General features: G+C 41.0%; 1 pseudogene; it reads left to right on the top strand.

The window, feature by feature from the left end:
- The first annotated feature begins 2,112 nt into the window (after positions 1–2,112).
- Positions 2,113–3,045, top strand: LOC101443947 (serine/arginine-rich splicing factor 3 pseudogene; annotated as a pseudogene).
- Positions 3,046–13,113: the final 10,068 nt, after the last annotated feature.

A 13,113-nucleotide genomic window follows, 5' to 3' on the forward strand; every position in this document is an offset into this window, starting at 1 on the left:
GAATTGTCAATAGAAATATGCAACATTGGATACTACTACTCAAAAGCTCTAAGTGACAGTATATTTGATACCTTAATGGAGTATTGTGGCATTAAAAAATACAATACTTTTGCTGGTTGTTCCTAAATACACTGGATACAATTGTTAAAGAAAGGGATAAACTTAAGGCTTCATATTCCCAGCTCCAGTGCCACATGAAGGACATGAATGTTTCTATGTGTGCCCTGAAAGAATTTTTATTTCTTGTAGCATCAGACTTGAGATTTCTGAAAACCAGACCCAGAGTCTCATTGTGTGAGTAGCTGAATTATAATATAAATTGAATTCCCAATCTTGCAACGTTTTTGCTATTAAAACGATGACATTGATTGGGAAGGAATAGGATTCTGAAAATTTGTATGGGAACATATGGGCTGATAATGATAGTGGTGGAGACAGTGAAACCCTCAATTTTGCTAGGTCTTCTTTACTAGATAAAACTGTAACTGTCTGCCCTGAGGAATCAGCCACCCAACCTCCAATGTGCCCTGAGGAATCAGTCATCTTCCTTCCATACAAAGAGATTAACCCTGATGTGCCTTATAAACTACCTCTCCAGAGGAAACAGCCCTCACACTGCTGTCTGAAGAGATTAACCCTACTTCACCAGATGAAACTGTAATGGAAAGTCCTGAGGTAGTTGGTTTGCAAGACACTGCTAATTCCTCTTATTCTCACAGCCAGCCTCCACCACCCCTCTTTTCTTCCAGACCTATAACTATACTGGAGTCCCAATAGACCCCTTTGGGTGGTACAAAGTGTGACCCATGGGGAAACGTGTTACACTCCAAAAGAACTACAAAATTTCTCCAATTTAAGTCAGCAGAGATCAGGGGAATACGGGTGGGAATGGATTTTAAGGGTGTGGGATAATGGGTGAAGAGACATAAAGTTGGCTCGGGTTGAATTTATTGCTATGGACCCATTAAGCAGATATTCTGGATCCAGCATTATAGCTCTAGGAGTTAGAAAGGGCTCTAATAGTTTGTTTGGGTGGTTGGCTGAAGCATGGACAAAAAAGTGGCCTACATTACCTGAAGTTGAAATGCCAGAACTGCCCCTGGTAAAATGTAGATTAGAGAGTTAAAAGGCTTAGAGAGACTGGAATGTTAGAGTGGATTTACTGTGCAAGACCTTCTCATCCATCCCAGGAATGTCCAGAGGACACATCTTTCACCAGGACTGTGAGGAATAAATTTGTGAGAGCAGCTCCATCATCCCTGAAGAGCTCTGTGGTCACTCTACTCTTTTGGTCAGATATTATGTTGGGAACTGCAGCCACTGAACCTGAACCCTTAACACAGTGGGGTTGATCAGATCCAAGGTTGGCAGGAGTAAAGTACCAGCACCTAATCACCAAAAACAAGGTGAGTGAGGCTACCATAATGGACAGCAGAGTCAAAGCAGTAATCTGAATACTCTGACTTGCAGAAAGCTATGGTAGCATCTAGAAGTGAAATAGATAAGTACTCTACTAAACTCTTACTTGATGTGTATCAGCAGAAGAGTTCTACGTCAAGTGAACAAAAATCTAAATTTATTCACAAAATCAGAGAGTCATGGCCACTTAACCAATTCCCAGACTTGAGAAAAATTACAGATCTAGAACTCTTGAATGAAGGAAAGCTGGGTCCCCTTGGGAAAAGACCCTGCTACACTGCCAAATACTTATGCTGTTAATCTTCCTCCCAGCCTTCCCCAAACGGTCCTATGACTTTTTAACATGATGACTGCATTGGAGGAAAGCTTTTCATGGCTCTGAACTGACATTAGTACCAGGAGACCCAAAACATTACTGTGGTCCACCAGTCAGAGTATGGGCTTCCTGGAATGCATAATTGGAATAGACATACTCAGCAACTGGCAGAATCCCCCTATTAGTTCCTTGACTTGTGGCATGAAGACCATTATGGTAGGAAAGTCGAGGGAAGCCACTAGAAATGCCTCTACCAAGCAAAATAATAAATCAGTAGCAATACTGCAGTCATTTTGTAGACTCCAGATAAAGAAGAGCATCTTCAAAAACCAGAATGAAATGGGGTAGGAAAATCCATTTGAGTGTGCATTCTAGAAATGCATCATAATTCCTGTCCATTGCACTATAAGGTTTATGTAGGTAATCTTGAAAACAATGGCAACAAGACTGAATTGGGACAGGCTTTTGGATATTATGGACCACTCTGAAGGTGTGTGGGTACCTAGAAACCCTCCTGACTTTGCTTTTATTGAATTTGAAGATGCCGGAGATGCAGCTAATGCTGAGAATTAGATGAAAGAACACTCTATGGCTGCTGTGTAAGAATGGAACCGTCCAATGGTGAAAAAAAGAAGTCATAATTGAGGCCCTCCTTCTACTTGTGTCATCTCTCTCATGATGGTTATTATAGGAGTCCTCACCTCACTGCAGATCTCCAAGAAGAAGCTTCTTGCACAGCCAGAGCAGGTCTCTTTCTAGAATAGAAGAGAAAGATCACTGTCTTGCAAAAGAAATCATAAGCCCTCCCAATCCTTCTCTAGTTCTTGAAGCCATTCTTTCTTTTTTTTTTAAGATTTATTTATTTTTATTTATTTATCTCCCCTTCCCCCACCTTGTTGTCTGCTCTCTGTGTCCATTCACTGTGTTTTTTTTTGTCCGCCTACACTCTTGTCAGCAGCACTGGGAATCTGTGCCTCTTTTTGTTGTGACATCTTGCTGTGTCAGCTCTCCATGTGTGTGGCACCACTCCTGGGCAGGCTGTGCTTTCTTTGCGCAGGGCGCACTCCTTGTGCATGGAGCTCCCCTACGTGGGGGACACCCCTTGTGGCACAGCACTCCTTGTGCACATCACCCTTGTGGCACAGCACTCCTTGTGCACATCAGCACTGCACGTGGTCCAGCTCAACACACGGATCAGGAGACCCTGGGTTTGAACCCTGGGCTTCCCATATGGTAGGCGGATGCTCTATCAGTTGAGCCAAGTCAGCTTCCCATCTCAAAGCCATTCTAAATCAAATGAAAGAAACTAGATCAGTTTGAAAGAGGAATGGTATACTGAAAATAAGTTCATTTGACAGGAGTATGTATAGAAAATTCAAGTTTTGTTTGAGACTTCATAAGCTTGGTCCATTTAAGATGTGTTAGGTATTTGAATTTGTTTGTCTCTTGCAACTGTGACATACATGAAGATGTAATTCTTTATGGTTTGAAATTGATCATATGAGGCATGATTTAATACCAAGAATTTGTTACTTTACAATGTTCCCCTAAGAAAAATTGAATTTGCTTTGAATTTTTAGTCTTGAATAGCCTGATAATAAATCTCTAAGTCCTGCCCAGCTAAAAGGTGAGGTTTTAATATTATGGAAACAATACCAGCAAAAAGTTAAGGTCTTTAGTTTTGTCTATAGATGGGATCTAGTGTGTGATTATAGTTGAACAAGCAGACTTTAAAAGCTGCTATGAACATAAGCTAGCTGGTAAAAAAATAAAAATTGAACCATTAAGTAAGATCTGAGACTTTAAAAAAATCCAATTAGTCTTCACATTGGGCAGAGTTGCCCAGTTGGTATAGAATCTGATATTTCAAGAAAGTTAGTTACCTTTGCTTTAGGTCATAAGTTCCTTATGTGAAAAAACAAACAAACAAAAAAACAAAAAACAAAAACAAACAAATAAATAAATTCCTTATGTGATTGCTGTATATGAATACATAGCTGTTTAATAACATTCTTTATTTGGAAATTTGAGACTATTTGAGATACCAGTGTCCTGCCAGTTTAAGGGTGTATTGTAGAGCTGAATCTGGAGTTAGAGTGCAAGATTTTTTTCATGGTGCCATTTGTAATAATATTTGTAATATGCTTTTTTCATGGTGCCATTTTAATCCTTGGGATTAAAGTTCTGATTACAGTTGTTGTTTAACTTGAAAACCTATTTTACCTTGCAAAACTCAACCTGTGAGCTTGGTACCAAGTCCAAGTGTAACATTTCTATTGGAAGCCATACTTATATTTTCTTTTGAAGTAATAACACATTAGCATAATTGTGTAATATAGTCAGTTGAATCCACTGTTACCACAGTTCTTGTGCCATGAAAAGCAGCTGATTATATACTTCTTACTTATAAGAAATAACTGAGGCATTATAGATTTAATCTTTTGAAGTGAAGGGAATTTTTTGTTGCCACCTAAATGAAGGTTACTAACGCATTTCTTAAGGCATAGAAACCAATTGAGGCTCCATGATAATGACCAACAATTTAAAGTATAGCAGCCCCATTACAATGTAACCAATGTAAGTTGTTCATAAAATGATTTTTATCATTAGCATGAAAACTTTTTCAAAGTTGTTTTTTTTAAATTGCTTTCTTTTTATATAATTTGAAATGTTGCATGGGAATTCTAAACTGATCCATCCATCCATCATGATGTAAAGTTCACAATATGGCCCAAATGTAACAGTGGAGAATTGAATAATATGGAGGCATTCAAAACCATTCTCTTAAAAACTGGAAAGAGTTGTAATATTTCACATTTTTGTGCAATTAGATTAAGTCATAATGTAACAACAACAACATAAGTAATACTGCATTCCTGGTGGGACTGCAGAGATTAGGATGCAGGGGTGCTGATTCTCACCACATCCTCATGAAATTCTCCCATTTTGCCTGTGCAGAAAACTGATGATAACAGTTTGGAGGATAACAGTGATTTATTGTAAACTTAACCAGGTAGTGACTCCAATTGCAGCTGTTTTTCCAGATATGGTATCATTCCTTGAGCAAATCAACATACCCCCTGGTAATTTGCCTGTAGTTGTTGAGCTGCCAATTTTTTTCTTCTTAATACCTGTTAGAATTGAGTTAGTTTGCTTTCAGCTGGCAAGGCCAGCAACATACCTTCACTGTCTTATCACACGGGTACATCAACTCTTCAACCCTATGTCATAATCTGGTCTGCAGGGACCTTAATCACTTTTCCCTGCCACAAGACATCATGCTGGCCCATTATACTGATGCCATTATGCTGATTGGACATAGTGAGCAAGAAGAAGCAACTACTCTAGGTTTATTGATAAAGTATTAATGTGTCAGAGGGAGGGAGATAAATACAACAAAAATTCAGTGAAATTTCTAGGTATTCAGAGATGTGGGACATAGTAAGATATCCTTTCTAAGATCAAGGATAAGCTCTTCTGGGAAACGGACTTTGGCCCAGTGGTTAGGGCGTCCGTCTACCATATGGGAGGTCCGCGGTTCAAACCCCGGGCCTCCTTGACCCGTGTGGAGCTGGCCATGCGCAGTGCTGATGCACGCAAGGAGTGCCGCACCACGCAAGGGTGTCCCCCGCGTGGGGGAGCCCCACGCGCAAGGAGTGCGCCCGTGAGGAAAGCCGCCCAGCGTGAAAAGAAAGAGCAGCCTGCCCAGGAATGGCGCCGCCCACACTTCCCGTGCCACTGACGACAACAGAAGCGGACAAAGAAACAAGACGCAGCAAATAGACACAAAGAACAGACAACCAGGGGAGGGGGGGAAATTAAATAAATAAATAAATCTTTAAAAAAAAAAAAAGGATAAGCTCTTCTATCTGGTCCAAAAAAGAGGCATAATGCCTAGTTGACCTCTTTGGATTTTGAAGGCAACCTGTTATTCATTTGGGTGTGTTACTCCAGCCCCTTTACTAACTGACCCAAAAAGCTGCTAGTTTTCAGTGGGGTCTGGAACAAAAGGAGACTCTGCAACAGGTCCAGGCTGCTGTGCAAGCTGCTCTGCCATTTGGTCCATATGATCCAGCAGATCCAATGGTGCTGGAAGTTTCAGTGGTAAATAGAGACACTGTTTGGAGTCTTTGGCAGACCCCTACAGGAGAATTAAAGTGCAGACCCTTAGAATTTTAGAGCAAAGCCCTGCCATCCTCTGCAGATAACTACTTTCCATTTGAGAAACAGCTTTTGGCGTGCTACTGGGCCTTAGTAGAGACTGAACATTTAACTCCGGGCCATCAAGTTACCTTGAGGCCTGAAATACCCATCATGAATCATGGGCATTGTCTGACCCACCAAGCAATACATTTTGGGAGGCATAGCAGCATTCCATCACTAAATAGAAGTGACATATATGAAAATGGGCTCAAGCTGGCTCTGAAGGCATAATTAAGTTACACGAGGAAATGGCCCAAATGTCCATGTCCCCACTCCTGTGACATTACCTTCTCTTTCCCAGCCCATAGCTATGGCTTCCTAGGGAGTTCCTTACAATCAGTTGACTGAGAAAGATAAAACTCAAGCTTAGTTTACAGACAGTTCTGCACTATACACTGATACCAACCAAATGTGGAGAGCTGCAGCACTACAGCCCCTTTCTGGCGCATTCCGGATGGACAGTGGTGAAGGGAAATCTTCCTTTCCCCTTTCTCCAGTGGGCAGAATTTTGAACAGTGCAGCTGGTTGCTCGTTTTGCTTAGGAGGAAAAATGGCTGGAAGTGCATTTGTATGGTTTGACTGGATGGTCAGGGACCTGAAAGATAGAAAATTAATGACAAAGAGGTCTGTGGGAGATGTATGTGGATAGACCAATCAGAATGAAATCATCATGAAAATATTTTTGTCCTATGTGAATGATCCCAGAGGGTGACTTCAGCAGAGGAAGATTTTAATAATCAAGTGGAATGATGACCCGTTCTGTGGCTAGCACTCAGCCTCTTTCCCCAGCCACTCTTGTCAGTACCCAATGGGCTCATGAACAAAGTACCCATGGTGGTAGAGATGGAGGTTATGCATGGGCTCAGCAATATGGACTTCCACTCACCAAAGTCTACCTGGCTACAGCCACAATGAGTGTCCAAACTGACAGTGGCAGAGACCAACACTCAGTTTCCAATAAAGCACAGTTCCCAAGGTGATCAGTCTCCTGGTGGTATGTTGATTACATTGGACCACTTCCATCATAAAAGGGGCAGCATTTTGTTTTTACTGGAATAGATACGTACTCCAGATATGGATTTGCCTTTCCTGCATGCACTGCTTTTACCACGACTGCCATCCGTGGACTTACAGAACGCCTTGTCCACCATTATATTATTGCACACAGCATTGCTTCAGATAAAATAACCCACTTCAAAACAAAGTGTGGGAATGAGCATATGCTCTTGGAATTCCCTGGCCTTACCATGTTCCCAATCATCCTGAAGCAGCTAGATTGATCAAACAGTGGAATGGCCTTTCAAAGATTCAAATACAGCACCAACTGAGTCGCAATACCTTGCAGGGCTGGGGCAATGTTCTCCCAATACATATGCTTTTATAAGAAAAAGTATTTACTTTATGTATTTATTTCTCCCTTCCCCTCTTTTATTTGAGCTCTTTGTCTGCTCTCTGTTCATCTTCTTTTTTGGAGGCACCAGGAACCTAACCTAGGATCTCCCATGTGGAAGAGAAGCACCCAATCACTTGAGCCACCTCTGCTCCCTGCTTGTTGTATCTTTCATTGTGTTTTCTTGCTATGTCTTGCCATTGTGTCATCTCGCTGCATTATCTTGTTGCATCAGCTCACCATGCTAGCCCATTGCATTAGCTCTCTGTCTTGCTCATCTTCTTTTTTTTAAAGATTTATTTATTTTTATTTATTTCTCTCCCCTTCCCTCCCCCAAGTTGTCTGCTTTCTGTGTCCATTTGCTATGTGTTCTTTCATGTCCGCTTGTATTCTTGTCAACGGCACCCAGAATCTGTGTCTCGTTTTGTTGTGTCATCTTGCTGCGTCAGCTCTCTGTGTGTGAGGTGCCACTCCTGGGCAGGCTGCACTTTTTTCACACTGGGCAGCTCTCCTTACGGGGTACACTCCTTGCGCATCGGGCTCCCCTACACGGGGGACACCTCTGTATGGCATGGCACTCCTTGCACACATTAGCACTGCACGTGGGTCAGCTCATCACACGGGTCAGGAGGCCCTGGGTTTGAACCCTGGAACCCCCATGTGGTAGGCGGATGCCCTATCTGTTGGGCCAAATCCACTTCTCTGCTCATCTTCTTTAGGAGACACTGAGAACCAAACCTGGAGCCTCCCATGTGGTAGGCGGGTGCCCAACTGCTTGAGCCACATCTGCTTCCTCTAACACATATGCTTTTTTTTTTTTTTTTTTTTTTTAAAGATTTATTTATTTATTTAATTTCCCCCCCTCCCCTGGTTGTCTGTTCTTGGTGTCTACTTGCTGCGTCTTGTTTCTTTGTCCGCTTCTGTTGTCGTCAGCGGCACGGGAAGTGTGGGCGGCGCCATTCCTGGGCAGGCTGCTCTTTCTTTTCACGCTGGGCGGCTTTCCTCACGGGCGCACTCCTTGCGCGTGGGGCTCCCGCACGCGGGGGACACCCTTGCGTGGCACGGCACTCCTTGCGCGCATCAGCACTGCGCATGGCCAGCTCCACACGGGTCAAGGAGGCCCGGGGTTTGAACCGCGGACCTCCCATATGGTAGACGGACGCCCTAACCACTGGGCCAAAGTCCGTTTCCCAATACATATGCTTTAAATCATCGCCTATTTTATGGTGCTGTTTCTCCCATAGCAAGTACTCATGGGTCCAGGGATCAAGGGGGTAGACACTGGAATGGCACCACCCACTATTATCCTAGCGATTTACTAGAAAAATTTTTTCTTCTTGTCCCTGTGACCTTAAGCTCTGTTGGTCTATAGGTATTAATTCCAGAGGAATTTTTTCACCAGGAGACACAACAATGATTCTATTGAACTGGAAGTTAAGACTGCTACCCATTTGCTTTGGCCTCCTCATGCCTCTGAATAAACAGGCAAAAAAAGGAATAACTGTGCTGGCCTAGGTGCTTGATCCTGATTATCAAGGGGAAATAGGAGTGCTACTACACAGTGGGGGTAAAGAAGAGTTTGTTGGGAGAACAGGAGATCCCTTAGGGAATCTCTTAGTACGATCATGTCCTGTGATTAAATTAAATGGAAAACTGCAGCAACCCAATACAGATAGGTCTACTAATGGCCCGGAAACTTCTGGAATGAAGCTTTGGGTCCCTTCACCAGGCAAGGAAGGACAACCAGCTGAGGAGCTTGCTGAGGGTAAAGGGAATATGGAATGGACAATGGAAGAAGTAGTTATAAATATAAACCATGGGGAAGTGGACCTGGCTTAGCCAATGGAGCATCCGCCTACCATATGGGAGGGTCCAGGGTTCGATCCCCAGGCCCTCCTGACCTGTGTGGTGGGCTGTCTCACATGTAGAGCTGTTGCAGGCAGGGAGAGCTGCTCCACATGAGGGCAAGTGCAGCCTGCCCAGGAGTGGCACTTGCGGGCAGAGAACTGATGCACCAAGATGACGTAACAAGAGGGAGACGCAGTTTCCCAGTGCCACCGAGGGTGCGGGTCGGCACAGAGGAACATGCTGCGAGTTGACACAGAGAGTAGACAATGGGGGAGAGGGGAGAGAAAGAAATAAAAATAAATCATGAGTGCAATGGTTATGTGTATTGCTTCCTTGTTTCGTTATGAATTTGTGTATATACACAAAGCAAATATTTTTGTCTTCTTCCCTATTTTATCCCCTTATATAACATAAATTGTGTTTACTTTATATAATAGACTTAAATGAAAGGATATCAAGTTTAAGAGTGAATATTACATAAGAACTCACTTCCTCTTCTGGGGATAGTGTTAGTGCATTTCCCATTGTATGCAGGACAGTTGAATTATGTTCAGTAAAAGTATGACTGTTATTGTGTTTGTTTAGAAATTAAGTTTGGTTTAAGGAGATTGAATGGGTGCCAAATTGACAAGGGGTGGACTGTAATGGTTAAATTCGTGAGTGGACTTGGCTAGGTTATGGTGTTCATACCTTGTTTGGTCAAGCAAGCACTGGGCTGATGGTTACTGTGAGGGTATTTGGTGGATTTAAATAGTCAGTTGATTGCATCTACTGACTATTTACATCTACAATCAACAAAAGAGTTTGCCCTCATAAATGAGAGAAATCTCATCCAACCACTTGAAAGCCTTAAAGGGATAACTAATGATTTCAGCAGTCAGAAAGAATAATTTCTATGTCTAATTTAGCCAGAAAGCTTCTCCTGGGGATTTCATTGACGTCTTCATTGGAGTTCCCAATTTGTGGTCCATCCTACAGAATTTGGATTTGTCAGTCCCCATGGTCATATGAGCCAATTCCTTTAATACATCTCTTTATATATACATATATCTCGTGTCAGTTCATGTCTCCGGAAAACTATGACTAATACAGATGGAAATCTCAAACACATTTCAATGAAAACTTTTCTTAAAAAATGGTGCTCTATTTTCCTTAAACCCTTTCAATCTAGACAGTCATTTCTTCAGTTACAGGAAATGCTCTTCTTCTTGTTCTCCTTTTTTTGATAATTTCCTTTCTATTTATCTCTTCTTTGTTTCTGGAAGTCTTATTAATTTAATGTTTGACTTTTTAGGTTAATTCTCTACTTATTTTTTTGATCAACTCCATCTTTATCTTTTTCTACTTTTTAAAAAAAGTTTCTTTAACTTTCTTTCCCAAACTTTCTGAATTTTAAAATTTAGGTTCTTATATTTTTAATATCTAAGTACAATATCTTATTCTCAAGTTGTCCATGGCTTCCTTTAAAAATAACATTATATTCCATTGTTTCATCAATTGAATATCTTCTCTTCTCTGAATATATTAATTATAGTTATTTTTATTTTTCTTCTGATCTCTATAATGGCTTTGCTTTTTAAAATTTACTTTTTTCTCTTTATTAAGTGTCTGACTCTGGCTTTTCTCAAATGTCTTGTAATCATTGGCTATCGGTTGACATTCAAGAATGAGTGTAAAAATGATTGAAAATTCTATGTTTGTGGTAAATTAAAGATAACTACAATTTTTTCTACTCCTTGAAAAGAAAACAAAGGGAAACATCTTTAAGACCTTGAATTAGGCAATGGTTCCTTAGACTTTACATCAAAAGCATGAGCAAGAAAAGAAAAAAGTAAATATATCAGACCATCAAAATTAAAAAGTTTTGTGCATCAAAGGACATTATTATGAAGAAAGTGAAAAGATAACTACACAATGGGAGAAAATATTCGGAAACCATATAGCTAATAAGGGTTTAATTTCCAGAATATATAAAGAACAGCTACTACTCAGCAGCATAAAGACAACCCAATTCAAAAATGGGCAAAGGAAATAGACATTTCTCCAAAGAAGATATACAAATGGCAAAAAAACGCATGACAAGATGCTCAACACCATTATCCCTGAAGGAAAAACAAATTAAAACCACAAATGGATACTATTTCACGCTCACTAGAATGTCTACAATCATAAAAACAGAATTTATCAAGTGCCGACAAGGTTGCAAAGAAATAGAACCCTTGTACATTATTGGTAGGAATGAAAAATGGTACAGCCCCTGTGGAAAACAGTGTGGTATTCCTCAGAAAGTTAAGTCTAGCAGTACCATATGACCCAGAAAACCCACTTCCAGGTATATACCCCAAAGAATTGAAAACAGGGACTCAAGCAGATATTTGCACAGTGATGTTCATAGCAGCATTTTTCACAATTGCCAATAGGTGCAAACAACCCTAGTGCCCATCAACAGATAAATGGATAAACAAAATATGGTAAACGCATACAATGGAATATTATTCAGCTGTAAAAAGGAAAGAATTTTGAAGATGAAGACATCATGTTGAGTAATGTATGCCATACATAAAAGGACAAATATTGTATGATCCCTCTGTTTTAGTTTCCTAGACTGCTGAAAGCAGATACCATGAAATGGATTGGCTTAAACAATAGGAATTTATTAGCTTACAATTTGAGGCCAGGAAAATATCCAAACCAAGGCTTCATCAAGGCAATGCTTTCTTCCTGAAGACTGGCTGCATGGGATACTTGGATCCTCTGCCAAGATTTACATTGTAGTTTACACTCCCCCAGTGCAGGCAGTGGGCCATGGCAGGACATACAATGTCCAGCATCTGTGCCTGCAGTAACACCCAGGACAACTCCAAGTCCTGAAAATGCCCCCACATCATATATCTTCTTCCCTCTCCCTACCCTCAGCAACTACCGTGGCCACTTTCTCCATATCAATGCTACAATTTCTTCCATTATTAATCACAATAGTTCCATTCCAATTTGTTTTTATTACTTGCAACTCTTGCATTGCTAAGTACAATGCAGGATTATGCAAGATGTGCTCATGTTACCTGCATCTGGCAGTGTTTATGTAGGTGAAAGCTGATTTTGGATCCAATTACGGTGTGGTTTGAATTAGACTGAGCTAGAATTTTATTTCCTTGACCATGAGAAGGCACTTTCTAAGCAGGGGAGAGACAAGTATAAAATTATGACTTGGGAAGTCTGATTTGGTAGTGGTGGGTAGTATGGATTGAAGAGGAACAACAAAGGAAAGGAGACAAGTATGTTAATTCAGCAAATACTTATTGAGCTTCTACGGTATGCTAGACATTGTTTTTGGTCTGGAAATAAGGCAAAGGACAAAATAGACACAGTCTCTGCTCATCAAATTTACGTTCTAATTGGGAAAGACATAATGTATAAGTCAACCATTGCGCAAGGTAATTTCAGCGAGCAAAAAGTATTATGAAAGAAATCAAACAAGATGATATGATAAACAGTGGCTGGGGAGAGTGAGGCAACCAGTCAAGATCTGAATTAGGATGGTGAAAAAGGAAGTGATAAATAGGCACAATTTTTACCAATGAAGCATCCACCTGATTCAAATCATTTCAGCTAAATTTCCACAAATCATTATGGGGTGTACACTTACCTCACACATTCTTGGTTTTAAGCACTATATTACTTTAAAGTTGTTTTGTGCCTGCATGGAGGTACTTTGTGCCCAGATGGAGATGGGGAGAATTAGTTGAATGGGGCCTGGGATTATTACGTAGTACACACAAGCCTGGTGAATAAGAAAGCTGTAGTGTCACTGAAAGAAATAGGAAGATCTGAAGGAGAGTTGGTTGGGGGGATAGTTGATTCGTTCCAGTTTGGGCTTGTTGGTTTTGGAGTAATGATGGGACACCCATGTGGAAATGGTCAACAAATACGAAGGCCA

The sequence above is a fragment of the Dasypus novemcinctus genome, chromosome 5 (genome assembly GCF_030445035.2).
Source record: "Dasypus novemcinctus isolate mDasNov1 chromosome 5, mDasNov1.1.hap2, whole genome shotgun sequence".
Taxonomy (NCBI): Eukaryota; Metazoa; Chordata; class Mammalia; order Cingulata; family Dasypodidae; genus Dasypus; species Dasypus novemcinctus.